This window comes from Somniosus microcephalus, chromosome 21 (assembly GCF_052327205.1).
Source record: "Somniosus microcephalus isolate GS21.2 chromosome 21, FLI_Smic_1.0, whole genome shotgun sequence".
NCBI lineage: Eukaryota > Metazoa > Chordata > Chondrichthyes > Squaliformes > Somniosidae > Somniosus > Somniosus microcephalus.
In genome coordinates this window covers 45715281-45727907 of record NC_141007.1, presented here as the reverse complement: position 1 = coordinate 45727907, position 12627 = coordinate 45715281, and positions in this window count along the sequence as shown.

Here is a 12627-nt window from a genome sequence, read left to right as displayed (position 1 = left end):
TCAAGTCTGCTGTGGCTTCAGCTACAGATCACAGGTTATTGTCTTTCCTTCAGTTACTTTCGAGGCATGCCTCATAGTGTATGGAGCAGACCAAATGAAGAATAAAGGTAGATTACTCAACAAAAATTTGGTAATCATTTTGTGAAGGAAGCCTTTATCTCATGAATTTTGATCTGGATTGAGGAAATTGTCCTGTGCATTAAAAGGAGTTTTTAAAAAAAAAAGCAAATTAAGCAATTGTCTTCTAGAAGAAAGCAACTGATGAGAGATTGGATGGGTGCACTACAAGACATAGACATGTAAGATAATATGGAGAACTGGCCAATATGTTTTAAAACAAGTTTTCTGTAATGAGATCTTTTCACCCATACCAATGGTAGAATTCACACACACTTTGAAAATTGCTACTTCTCTTATGAGTAATCTATTAATTGGGTTATTCTACTGCGATATAAAAGAACATAAAAAATAAGAGCAGAAGTAGGCTATTTGGCCTTTCGAGCCTACTCCGCCATTTCAATAAGATCATGGCTGATCTACCACAACTCCACTTTCCCGCACTATCCCCATATTCCTTGATTCCCTTGGTATCCAAAAATCTATCGATCTCTGTCTTGAATATACGCAGCGACTGAGCCTCCACAGCTCTCTGGGGTAGAGAATTCCAAAGATTCACAACCCTTTGAAGAAATTTCTCCTCATCTCCGTCCTAAATGGCCGACCCCTTAGTCCGAGACTGTGACCCTTAGTTCTAGTCTTGCCACCCAGGGGAACATCCTCCCAGAATTTACCCTGTCAATCCCCTTAAGAATTTATTGGCCTAGAAATTCAGTTCGCGGCCCTCCCGTGGGTGGAGGGCTGCAATCCTGAAAAATCTGCGCCTGGACCGGAGGGCTCCCGGGAGGCGCAGAATTCCGTTGATGTGCCTTCTCAAACTGCCGGTGTGCGGGCACGTGTAACCCAGGGGCGCAGCTAGTTAGCAGCGTCCCTGGGATCATGTGGGCCATGGGGAGCCAATCAGAGCAGGATATTCCCATAGATTTGACAGGAAGACCTGTCAAATCTATGAATAGAGATCAGCCCCAAAATATAAGTAAAACTTCAAATAAATTTTGAAAAAAAAAATCACATTTTTAAAATGACTATAAATTACATAAATTAACTATTTTAAACAAATTTAAATTTTTGAAAAAAATAAAGTTTTTAATGGGGCTAAAAATAAACTTACCTTTCTTTAAAGTATTTTAAAATGATAAATCTGGAAAAAAAAAATATTTTACTTTCTTCACCTCTTACCTTGTTAGAAGCAGGCCTTGCGCCTACTTTTCCAGGCGCAGCTGTTTCAGACTTACCTGGACTGAAGCAACTGCTGAAAAAACTGGAAGTTGCAGCCGTACGCACCGCCTGTCCGGCGCAGGCGCTTGACCAGTGAAGCCCCTTCTTTGAAGAACAGAAGTTCCGGTTTCCAATGCATGCGCAGTGCATGTCTAAAACCGGTACTTCCGTTGGCCCTACGGGTGAGTACACTGCACGTACACACCCGTAGGGAATGGAATTTATGGGCCTATATGTTTCAACGAGATCAACTCTCATTCTTCTAAACTCGAGAAAATATAGGCCTAGTCTATGCAATCTCTCCTCCTAGGACAGTCCCCTCAGCCCAGGATCAGTCCAGTAAACCTATATGCCCATACTCCCTAGGTATTTACTAAATATTATAGGTAATGTTTTAGGTGTATACCTTGATACCACATGATTATATTCTACAACCACAATTTTATGTTCCTCATAAATTTAATTTAAAAAAGTTAATTATCACTTGGGACATACTTTTAATACGATGCTGTAACTTGTGTTTCAGTTAACCGATAAATTCTACAGAAAAGTGGTTGCTGAGAGAATATTACAACTCTGAATTTGAAGCAGTACTTTTGTTTTTGCTTGGGAGTCAGAAGCCTAGAAATTGGATAGCGCGCGATTCCGGTGCTGCGCACGTCGCACGCGCCTAATGAGTCCGGTGGCCAAAACACAGGAAATTGGTGTGCTGGCCTCATTTGTTTATATTACCGCCGAGCTGCGGGTGCCAGGCACCTCGCCAGTCTTGGGATGCACTAAGATGGGCCAGTTTGAATGTTGTGTTTGTAAGAGCCCAGGAAAGGGGAGGCAATCCAGAGAGTGGTGAGCGGTGGTTGGCAGCTGCCTGGAAATTTAATGTGGAGCCGAAAGGAGCACTCCTGCCTCTCCTGGCTCCACAATAAGGTAAGTAAAAAAATAAATAAATTAAACTTACCTTTCCAGAGGCAAGGACTTTTTAAGGACAGCTGGTTTGGCTGCCAAGCGCCTGATAAAACTGACCATAGCATGTAGAGCGCGCGCTGGGGTCAGTCGCAAATTAATTTTGCAAATAGGTGGCCTAACTGTTTCAGGAGCCTTTACCAATATAAGAACATAAGAAATAGGAGCAGGAGTAGGCCATTTGGCCCTTCGAGCCTGCTCCACCATGCAATAAGATCATGGCCTCAACTCCACTTTCCCACCCGCTCCCCATAACCCTTGACTTCCCTGGAGCTCAAAAATCTGTCTATCTCAGCCTTGAATATATTCACTGACCCAGCCTCCACAGCTCTCAGGTAGAGAATTCCAACGATTTACGACCCTCAGAGAAGAAATTACTCCTCATCTCCGTTTTAAATGGGCGACCCCTTATTCTGAAACTATGCCCCCTAGTTCTATATTCTCGCACTAGGGGAAACTTCCTCCCAGCATCAATCCTGTCAAGCCCCCTCAGAATCTTATGTTTCAATAAGATCACCTCTCATTCTTCTAAACTCCAATGAGTATAGGCCCAACTAAGACTATCCCTTATCCGCACTTCCGAAAACCTCTGAAAACTGAAAGTTTTTTCGTGGCGTGTCTCTCGGTATTTCCAGTGTAGTTGTAGGGTAAACCGGGAATCTCGTAAGGTAAAAGGAGGTGCGAAGGGCTGGAACTGTGAGGTAAGTGCCTTTATTGCACTGCTTGTGGGCAAGGAGGAGCAGAAGTGTTTTCCTCAGGCTCAACAAGCTTCCCTACCCTCCCCACCCCCGAGAAGTCCGATTCACCCCACCCTCGCGATATTCGACTTTCCCTCCCGCAATGTCCGACTTTCCCCCCCCCCCGCGATGTCCGACTCCCCCCCGCGATGTCCGACTCCCCCCCTGCGATGTCCGACTCCCCCCCGCGATGTCCAACTCCCCCCGCGATGTCCGACTCCCCCCCACGATGTCCGACTCCCCCCGCGATGTCCGACTCCCCCCCGCGATGTCCGACTCCCCCCCGCGATGTCCGACTCCCCCCGCGATGCCCAACTCCCCCCCGCGATGTCCGACTCCCCCCCGCGATGTCCAACTCCCCCCCGCGATGTCCGACCCCCCCACGATGTCCAACTCCCCCCGCGATGTCCGACTCCCCCCCTGCGATGTCCGACTCCCCCCCTGCGATGTCCGACTCCCCCCCGCGATGTCCGACTCCCCCCGCGATGTCCGACTCCCCCCGCGATGTCCGACTCCCCCCGCGATGTCCGACTCCCCCCCGCGATGTCCGACTCCCCCCCTGCGATGTCCAACTCCCCCCCGCGATGTCCGACTCCCCCCCTGCGATGTCCGACTCCCCCCCTGTGATGTCCGACTCCCCCCCGCGATGTCCGACTCCCCCCCCGCGATGCCCAACTCCCCCCCGCGATGTCAGACTCCCCCCCAATGTTCGACTCCCCCCCGCGATGTCCGACTTTCCCCCCGCGATGTCCGACTCCCCCCCGTGATGTCCGACTCCCCCCCGCGATGTCCAACTTTCCCCCCTGCGATGTCCGACTCCCCCCCGCGATGTCCGACTCCCCCCGTGATGTCCGACTTTCCCCCCCCACGATGTCCGACTCCCCCCCGCGATGCCCGACTCCCCCCCCGCGATGCCCGACTCCTCCCCCGCGATGTCCGACTCCCCCCCGCGATGTCCAACTTTCCCACCCGCGATGTCCGACTCCCCCCCCCCTGCGATGTCTGACTTCCCCCCCCGATGTCCGACTCCCCCCCCGCGATGTCCGACTTTCCCCCACCCCGCGATGTCCGACTCCCCCCCCGCGATGTCCGACTTTCCCCCCCGCGATGTCCGACTCCCCCCCCCGCGATGCCCGACTCCTCCCCCCCGATGTCCGACTCCCCCCCCCGCGATGTCCAACTTTCCCACCCGCGATGCCCGACTCTCCCCACCCCCGAGAAGTCCGATTCACCCCACCCTCGCGATATTCGACTTTCCCTCCCGCAATGTCCGACTTTCCCCCCCCCCGCGATGTCCGACTCCCCCCCCCGATGTCCGACTCCCCCCCCCGCGATGTCCGACTCCCCCCCCCGCGATGTCCGACTTTCCCCCCCGCGATGTCCGACTCCCCCCCCGCATGTCCGACTCCCCCCCACCCCGCGAGGTCAGACTCCCCCCCCCCCCCCGCCTCTTGTCCATTTCATCCGTTCTGAAATCCGAAAAATTCCAAATTCCGAAACACAGCTGGTCCCAAGGTTTTCGGATAAGGGATAGTCTACCTGTATTATGATTTTCTAAATGTCCTGCTATTACTTCCTCAATAATGGATTCCAGCATTTTCCCAATGACAGATGTTAGGCTAACCGTCCTATAGTTTCCTGCTTTCTGTCTCCCTCCTTTCTTCAATAGGGGCGTTACATTTGTAGTTTTCCAATCCGCTGGGACCTCTCCAGAATCCAGGGAATTTTGGTAGATTACAACCAACGCATCCACTATCTCTGCAGCCACTTCTTTTAAGACCCTAGGATGCAGGCCATCAGGTTCAGGGGACTTGTCAGCCTTTATTCCCATTAGTTTGCCTAGTATGGTGGGTGTGGCACATGTCGCCTACTATATTAGACATTTAGGTGCCTGTTGTATACCTGTACCATTTGTGTAGCACCATTGAATCTGTAGGCCACAATGTTCTAAAAACAGAATGTACTACTCTGCTTCCTATTGAGTTCATTGTTGCATTTTGGTTCTGTCACCATGGTTTCTGAATTACTGTACATATTTGGGTGGACGAGGTGTGTCCTATTGTATGGTGTTTAAGTTATTAGCTGACATGCTGGCCAGCCTCTCTCTGGCGGAAGGACAGCCATGACTTACCTCTACCGCTTAGAAGGACAAGGGCAGCAGGCGCACGGGAACACCATCACCCCCAAATTCCCCTCTAAGTCACACACCATCCTGATGGAAATATATCGCCATTCCTTCATCATCACTGGGTCAAAATCCTGGCACTCCCTACCTAACGGTACTATGGGAGTACCTTCACCACACGAACTGCAGCGGTTCAAGAAGGTGGCTCAGCATGACCTTCTCAAGAGCAATTCGGGATGGACAATAAATACTGGCTTTGCCAGCGACACCCATATCCCATGAACGAATAAAAAAAATGCCAGGATTAGACTTTGGAAAATTTCTTTCAGTTCAGCTTCAGTAAATACAGTACATTAGTTTGCTGGACTCTTGTGTGAGAGTACTGCCACTGAGCCAAGCTGTCACTTTTGAAGGAACAAAAATGAAGGGAATTGTATGAATGGAGCCATTAAATAAGAGACAAGAGACTGAAAGTGTTTTGCAAAGTATTTACTGCACAGAAACAGGCCATTCAGCCCAACAGGTCCATGCTGGTGTTTATGCGCCGCATAAGCCTCCTCCCAACTGTTATCTTCATAAATAAATAGACGTTTTCATTATGAACAGCTAGCTTGAGCTAGTCATTTATTCAGCCATGTGGACTAGTGTACAGGCATCCATCTTGACTACTGCCTTGTGGGTAGCCCACTACTAAACATACAGCTCCACCTAGTGTACCATTCTAGAATGACATGTTACTGATCATTACATCCCCCTTCCTTAGAGGTTAAACAAAATCAGTATCAATCAATCATAATGACATAAACATCTTCACAACAGTCAACACATTTTCAAAGCTTTACTTTATGAACTCTAAGCTTTTCATTCTTTTATTATAGTTTTCTTTATACTCAAAGATTAAGTCTATCAGACTTTTTTACTTCACGTGTGGATCTTCTCAGCACAGGTAGGTCTGATGTGTTTTCATGAGAGCCTGTATGTGTGTTTGTGTTAGATTGTTCTGGTGGTGAGTGACAAGATTCAGTTGCGGCATTGTCATCGATTTGCTCTTGGATAGTTTCTTGTGTTTTCAGGAGGGAATGGCGGTTCCTCCTGAGAATCTGTCCTTCCTCAGTTCTAACAGTGTATGACCTTGGTCCTACTTCCTCAAGAACTGTAGCTTTCCTGTTCCATGCATCTGGATCCTCAATCCTGACAACATCATCCCTTGTCAATGGTTTCAGAGTTTTGGATGACTTGTCATAGTGTGATTTCTGTTTCAGCTTTAACAGTTGAAGTCTCTGTCTCAGTTCCTTACTCTGCTTTTCTTTTGCACAGCAGGGTAGCGTGGTGCGCAACTTGCGACCCATTAGGAGTTCAGCAGGTGAAGAACCACAGTCTAAAGGGGAGGCTCGGTAGCTCAGCAGGGCGAGATAAGGATCAGACTTGCTTTCTGTTGCTTTCTTCAGTAGCTGTTTGAGAACTTGAACACCTTTCTCTGCCTTACCATTCAACAGAGCATACAGAGGACTGGATGTGATGTGCTGAAAGTCATAATGTGCTGCAAACTGTTACCACTCCTTACAGTTGAAGCACGGACCATTGTCGCTAACGGCAATCCTGGGAATTCCATGTCTGGCGAAGATGGATTTAACATGCATTATGACACTGCTTGCTGATGTGCTTGAGAGCAGCGCCATCTCAGGATAGTTAGAATAGTAGTTAATCGCTAATAGATAGTCTTTACCATTCAAATGAAAGAGGTCCATACCAACCTTTTGCCATGGTGCTGTTGGTAAGTCAGCTACTACTATTGGTTCCTTTGCTTGTTTGTTTTGGTGTTTCTGACATGTCTCACATATGCCTATCATGTTCTCAATGTCCTTATTTATGCCAGGCCAATAAACAGTGTCTCTTGCTCTCCTTTTGCATTTTTCAATTCCGAGGTGTCCCTCATGAATCCTTTTGAGCATGTTTTGACATAGAGCCTGTGGAATCACTATTCTGTTCTGTTTTAGTAATAGTCCACTTGCGACACTTAACTCTGACCTGATGTGATAGTACTTTGGACAGGAACCTTTTGGCCAACCATGATGAATGTTCTCTATTACTATTTGTAACACTGTATCTTTTACTGTTTCTTCTGCTATTTGCTTTGATTTTGTGTCTGGCATGGGCAGCACAGCAGTGACCATACTCACATGAATATCCACGTCTTCCTCAGTAGAGCTCACATGACTCATTGTGGGTGCTCGGGATAGTGCATCTGCTAACACTATGTGTTTGCCTGGTGTGTAGATCAGTTCAAAGTCATATCTTTGCAGCTTCATCATGAGTTGTTGAATCGTTGGAGACACCTCATTCAGATTTTTTTTAATGATGGCAACCAATGGGCAGTGGTCTGTCTCAACTGTGAAGGTGGGAAGTCCATATATGTAGTCATGGAACTTTTCTAGTCCAATTACCAAGCCTAGACATTCCTTTTCAATCTGGGCGTATCGACACTCAGAGTCAGTCATAGACCTGGAGGCATAGGCAACAGGCTTCCAATCTTCACCCTCTGCTTGTAGCAGGACCGTGCCTAGGCCACCTTTTGATGCATCTGTTGACACTTTGATTCTCTTTGTTGGGTCAAAGAAGGTGAGTACAGGTGTGGTTGTCAGCACTGTTCTGAGGTTCATCCACTCTTGTTCATGTCTTTCTGTCCATGCGAACTCATTTGTTTTATGTAGCAGGTCTCGCAGGCTGACAAGTTAGGAATGAACTTTCCAATGAAGTTTATCACCCCCATGATGCGTAGCACTCCTTTTTTTGTCAGTGGGTCGGGGCATGTTGAGTATGGCGTTTACTTTTTCCATATTTGGCTCTATTCCTTTACCAGATAGATTATCTCCTAGGAAAGTGACTTCCTGGACGTCAAACTGACACTTGGCTTTGTTGAGCTTCAGTCCATTCCGGCTTATGCTATGTAGCACTTTAGTCAGTCTCTCATTGTGTTCTTTCAGTGTGGAGCCCCAGATGATGATGTCATCAACATAGACCCGAACTCCTTCCAGGCCTTCAATTATGTGTTCCATCGCTCTATGAAAAATTTCAGATGCAGATATTATCCCAAAAGGCATTCTGAGGAAATAATACCTGCCAAATGGTGTGTTGAAGGTACAGTATTTGGTGCTCTCTTCATCCAGTTTTAGTTGCCAAAATCCTTGTGAGGCATCGAGCTTTGTGAAGTATCTGGCACCTGACATTTCACTGGTGATTTCTTCTCGCTTGGGAATCTGGTAATGTTCACGTTTTATGTTTGCATTTAAGTCCTTTGGATCCATGCATACTCTTAGATCATTGTTCTTTTTCTTTACACATACCATGGAGTTAACCCAGTCTGTTGGCTCTTCGACTTTCCTGATGACTCCTAGTGTGGTCATTCTGTCCAGTTCTTTCTTGAGCCAGTCACGCAGGGGTGCTGGAACTCTCCGTGGAGCATGTACCACTGGCTGAGCATCCTCCTTTAGCTGGATCTTGTAAGTGAATGGTAGAACTCCAAATCCTTTGAACACATCCTGGAAATTACTCACTACAGAATCCACTGAGTCATCTGGTCTGCTTATGGCACAGTTTATACGGTAGACTCTCATGACCAGTTCTAAGTCCTCACAAGCTTTGTCACCTAGTAGTGAATCAAGTCCTTCAGCCACAACAGAAAACATGAGATGATGCACTTTGTCTTTGACTGTCACTTTGAGTGTGCATACACCTAAGCTATCTATTTTCTGTCCATTATAGTTTCAGTAGTACTGACTTTTTCTGTATTTTGGGCTTTTCTTTCATATTTTTAATGTCACTCATACTGATTAAGTTTGCTTTTGCCCCAGTGTCTAGTTTCAATGTAACTAATGCTCCATTTACCTGCAGTGGCATTATCCATTTGTCCTCTTTTACTGCATTAACTTTATGTTCAGCATTGTCCATTCCTGAAGGCTGCACATTTTCTGTATCCTTTTCGATATTGTCACATGACACCATTCCTACAAAAAATGTCTCACTTAAATCAGTGTCCTCAATCACATTGACTTGTTGCCCTTTCTTTGTTTTTACTTTTGAAAAGCATTGTTTGGCAAAGTGATTCTTTCCATTACATTTTGTGCACTGTGAGGGTGCCGGTCAGTTCCTTCAGTAACCTCTAGATGGCACCTTCACTTGTTGGTATCCCTTTGTTAATTGTTTCTAGTCTCTCCTCTTTTGGTAAGACCAAATAAATGAACAAATAAACTGTAACTAAACCACTAAAAAATCTTTAAATAAACCTTAACAAATCAAATTAAAATTTGGTTGTTTAATCCAATTATGCACTCCAGTCCCTGCGGCGCCCACCGGTCACGGAAGTGCTCGAGCGCGCCGGCGGACACCGCGTGCTCCATCTCCAGGGCCACCCGGGCGCGAACATGGCCGCGGAAGAGAGGGAGGCAATCTGGCTGGATGACCCCCTCGACCGCCCGCTGCCTGGACCAATTGATGGCTTTTTTTGCCAGGCCCAGGAGCAGACCCACGAGGAGGTCCTCCAACCTGCCCGCTCCCCTCCGCACCGGGTGACCGTAGATCAAGAGCGTGGGACTGAAGTGCAACCAAAAATCGAGGAGCAGCCCCTTCAAATAATGGAAGAGGGGCTGCAACCTCTCACACTCAACATAAACATGAAAAACGGACTCCTCCAGACCGCAGAACAAACAGGCGGTCTGGGAGTCCATGAACCTATTTAACAATATATTGCACGGGACTGCTCCGTGCAACACCCTCCAGGCCAAGTCCCCAATAGAACAAGGGAGGACTCCCACATAGAGAGCCCTCCATTGGGGACCTCCGCCTCCGCCGGAAGGCAAAACGGCACGGCGTGTCCGGACGGCGGGCGAAGATGACAAAGTGGAAAGTGTGCAGGAGCAGCCCGTACAGGAAACCCCTCCGTGCGGAATGAAAAGGCACGGAGGGCATCTCCTCGAGACGGCTCAAGTTGTGAGGCGCCGGTTCCCGAGGGGGGTTTCGCGGCAGGGCGCCGATAAGGAATTCCGTCTGAACGGGGGAAAGCTCGGACGGGATCGCCCCACGCGCTTGAGCCGCCTCGATACACCTCGTGGCGCCGGGGTGCAGCGTCGCTTTCACCGACTCGATGGCATCGACCGCGAGCCGGACGTTGTCCCAAGACATGCACCGCGCCAACTCCTCCAGCGCCATCCAGCCCGCTCCTCCGCCATCGAGTAGGTCCCCGACTCTAGTCACCTTGCCAGGCACAGCCCTGCGTTCCGCCAGCCACCCGAACTCGCGGACGTGGAGGTGCGGATTCCTGAACAGCGGCTCCCGAAGGACAGCCGCCATTCCTGACGGGGGAGAGCTCCGCCTGGAGGCGACGTAGTTCCAAACCCATAGCAGTTCCTGGTAGAAGACAGGCAGCTCCCGCAGGCTGGTACGCCTGCCGCCCACTTCCAAAAACAGGAGCTGCATGTCGTAATTGAGGCCGTGCAGCTGGCGGAAAAAGTACGTCGCCAGCGCACACCATCTCGGAGGATTCTCGACATACAGGTATCTCTGCAGCGTCTGAAGATGGAAAGTCGCAGCCTGGATGCGGAGGCACACCAACGCCTGACCGCCCTCCCTAAGCGGGAGACTCAGAACCGCGGCAGAGACCCAGTGCATCCTTTTGTCCCAGAAGAAGTCGACGAGCTTCTTCTGTATCTTGGCGACAAACGCAGGGGGAGGGATCAAAGTGACGAACCGGTACCACAACATGGCAGCCACCAGTTGGTTTATGACCATCGCTCGACCCCTGTAGGATAACACTCGGAGCAATCCTGTCCAGCGTCCTAAGCGAGTGGTGACTTTGGCCTCCAACTCTTGCCAGTTCGCCGGCCAGGCGTCCTCGGCAGGGCTGAGGTAGACTCCCAAGTAGAGGAGGTGCGTGGTGCTCCAGGCGAAGGGCCTGAACTCCTCCGGCAGGGAGTCCACCTGCCACTGACCCACCAGGAGTCCAGAACATTTCTCCCAGTTGATCTTGGCGGAGGATGCGTCCGAGTAAATCTGCTGGCATTCCCGCATCCTCCGCAAGTCAGCGGGATCCGTGACCGTGAGGAGCACGTCATCGGCGTAAGCCGAGAGGACCACCTCCACGCCCGGCCCTTGCAGAGCCAGTCTCGTCAACCTCTTCCGCAAGAGGCGCAGGAAAGGCTCTACGCAAACGGCGTATAACTGGCCGGACATGGGGCATCCCTGATGCACCCCCCTCCCGAAGCGAAGGGGCGCTGTTAAGGACCCGTTAACTTTAATCAGACCCTCTGCGGCAGCGTACAGAAGTCGGATCTGGGCGACAAAATGCGTCCCGAACCCGAAAGCGCGCAGAGTCCCGAAGAGATACTCGTGATCCACCCTGTCGAACGCCTTCTCCTGATCCAGGGAAAGGAAGGCAACCGACAGACCAGCCCTCTGGGAATGGTGGACCAGGTCCCGGACCAGATGGATGTTATCGTGGATGGTCCGGCCCGGGACCGTGTAGGACTGGTCGGGGTGGATCATGTGGGCCAGCACGGCGCCTAGGCGAGCAGACATAGCCCTGGCAAAAATTTTATAGTCCGTGCTGAGGAGGGAGACCGGGCGCCAGTTCTTAAGGAGGCGGAGATCACCCTTCTTAGGCAGCAGGACAATAACCGCCCTGCGCCAAGAGAGGGGCATCTCCCCGGTCGCCAAACTTTCCCCCAGGACCCGCGCGTAGTCACCCCCCAAGACGTCCCAGAACGCCCTGTGGAACTCCACGGTCAGCCCATCCAGCCCCGGGGACTTTCCCCTGGAGAGCTGGCGGAGGGCGCCGGTCAGCTCCTCCAGACTCAGAGGAGCGTCCAATTTTTTGGCGCCCTCCAGGCCGACCTTCGGCAGGTCCTCCCACAAAACTCCGCGCGCAGCCTCGCTGGACGGATCCGGAGAGAACAGAGCCCCGTAATAGGCACGGGCCTCCGCACTGATTCCCTCCGGATCCGAGACCAGAGATCCGTTGTCGGCCAGCAGCCCCAAGAGCTGCTTACGAACCCCCTGTCTTTTTTCCAGCGAGTAGAAGAAGGGGGAGCCGCGGTCCAGGTCCCGCAGGAACTGGATCCGCGACCTCACGTACGCGCCTCGGGACCCGACAAGCTGCAGGTCCTTCAGCGCGCCCTTCTTCTCTTCGTACACCATCCGCAGGGCCGGGTCCTTGAAGACTTGACCGAGACGGGACTCCAGGTCGAGCACCTCCTTCTCCAACCGCCTGACCCCGGCCTCCCGCCTCTTGGTCGACCCCTTCGCGTACTCCTGACAGAAGAGATGGACGTGAGCCTTGCCCACGTCCCACCATAGCCTCAAGGAGGGGAAGCCCCCTCGCTTCCTTCTCCAGTCGGCCCAGAACCGGCGAAACGAATCCTGGAACCGCGCATCCTCCAGCAGCCGGTTATTAAAATGCCAGTACGCGGACCCCCCCCC